Source organism: Trachymyrmex cornetzi, unplaced genomic scaffold, assembly GCF_001594075.2.
Source record: "Trachymyrmex cornetzi isolate Tcor2-1 unplaced genomic scaffold, Tcor1.1 scaffold641, whole genome shotgun sequence".
In the NCBI taxonomy this organism is placed as follows: Eukaryota; Metazoa; Arthropoda; class Insecta; order Hymenoptera; family Formicidae; genus Trachymyrmex; species Trachymyrmex cornetzi.
Window position 1 is genome coordinate 74719 of NW_017299961.1, and position 2659 is coordinate 77377.

Consider the following 2659-nt stretch of genomic DNA (forward strand, 5'->3'; position numbering starts at 1 on the left):
ATCGTATTTACTATTAATTATTAACTTGCGAGTATATAAAACTTAATGATATTTAAAGTCATTAATATATTTATAACAGAACTTTCATCGCGTTCAAGATAACTATCTCAATAATTTCATTATATCAAAATCCCTCCGCCTTATGGTGTGCTGGTTAGTATCCGATACAAAGAAGAATAATCTTCATATTGGAGAATGAACCCAGATAACATGCATGTTACATAAGATATCTAAAAGACGTCTTTTAGACATAGACACCTAAAAGACATCTTTTAGATATCTTATGCAACATAAATGTTATCTGGGAACTTACTGTATTCCGATTCTACGTCAAATTCACAAGATCCATTTACAAAGAAAAGTTAAGCAATCCGTCAAATACCAGATCTTGTTACAGAAGAGTGTGAATCCCGAATCTTTCGATATACTTACGATAATACTTACGATAATAATAATTTTGGTAGTGTGTCAATTACAATTACCATTTTTATCGCACCTTTAATATAATATTAAAATTCGCGAAAAAATATGTTCTGCCATACATCATTAAAAATCATCTCTTATTAAAAATAAACAGAGACAGAATGATTTCCTTATGGAATAGTGGTTACGAAGGAATATATTTAATAATAATAAAATACATGCGTTATTGTAATTTTTTTATGTATGGGTACAAAGCTTTCTCGGGTACCAACTGTTCGAAATAAGGCGAACCTGATAATAACGGGATTTTAAGGAGCATTTATATTAAAAAATTTATTTTATGACATTTAACAATTCCTTATTTTTCTGTATTTTTCAAAAATTTTAATTATTAATATCCCGCTAATATAAGGGTACCCAATCGACTTATTTCGAATTTTTTGTACCCACACATTTTTAATTAAATTCACGTAATCACGATAACATTGTTAAAAGAATATAAAGTATTTTGGTAAAAATTATGTAAATCGATAAAAATAAATATCCGTTAATATAATCTCATAATATCGGCATGTATTTTATCATAGAAAAATATATATACATATAAATTAATAATTAATAATATTCTGGAACGGCGGGATGTCCAATACCTAAAAATGATTTTAAGATAACAGTTAGAAAATTAAATATACACATTCGTAACCATACTTTTATTAGAGCAATCATTGAAAATTGAGCAAACTATTTGTATAAAATTTAAATTTATTTATTTAATAATTTGAACTTAAACAAATAATAATTATATATCCATATTAATTATAAAACATCAAATTTTTATTGTTATTAAGACAGTATTATCACTAACATTATCATTACTAGTGGGAGAACATTTAATAAAACAAAGAAAGTGATGAAAATTCTATGCTAAAATATATCACTGAATTAATTTCGCAACTTGACTTCAAAATATATGTAGCAATTGTCATTGACTCACTGACAAAATTATTATTTCCAGTAACTACAGACGAAAAAACTCGGGATTAATTCTGATCCTGTACAAAAATCTCAAACGGGACACCAACCTAGACTTTGCAAATGGAACTTTATGAAAAGCGACGAGGAATAACTCTCCATGATGAAAATAATTACGACTTTCGATCGACACAAACTACACATTTACTGGTATACATCTGACGCGAGGGATGAAATCTTTGCATATAATGAATCAATCACTAAGATATACTTGTAATTCTGTAATGTTAAAAATATATATATATATAAATGTCAAAAAGCAAACAAGAAATTAATATTTAACTATTGCCTCAGTCAAAGCTCCAATCTTTACTGACTTATCTAATAAATTTATCTACTAAATACAAAGAAAAATTAACAATTATTCTAAACATCAAATTTTCAATTAAAAGTCACTCAAAATTAATAATAACTTTTTGATATTCAAAATAAAATCCAAATTTAAAAAAAGTTTTAAAATTAAATATTTATCAAACTCGTTAAATCAATAAACAATTTTTGTTATCATATGTTTCGTCGATTTCGTGTAATTTACATCAATAAAGCAACAAAAAATTTGATGTACTACGGCAAGATAAATGCTACATGTATTGAATAGATATATACGGTTATAAACATTCCAATAAATGTATAATTAATTAGTAATTATTGCGCAAATTATAAAAGTAAACATGGCATTTACCTGGACATAGTTTACATAAACTTTATAATATGTACCTGATATTATATTACGTACTATTATACACACATTTATTTATAGCAAAATTAATTATAATATTTACGCGTTACATATTTTTTTTTTTTTTATATACGTACAGAAGTTTATAAGAAATTAAGTTTAATTTCAGGGGAACTGAAAATTCAATGAAATTCAAAATTATACATAATTTGGTTTATTTTTATATTTGATAATTGGAACGAGATGCTGATAATTAAATAAAATTTGAAATTAATGAAAAAATTTTAAATCTTTCCAATTATCAAGTACATATAATGTCTATGTATCCCTACCTACATGATTCATTATACTTATTTTTTATTTTTAAAATAAAATTTAATTACCCGACCGCGAAATTTATTTAAATGTCATTTTATTTGTAATCATTTTTTTTTAATTTAAAATGATTGTATTTATTCCTACCTATCCATACTTCTCCTACCTACCCGTATTTTCATTTATTCGTGCCTATTCGCCTATCTCTAC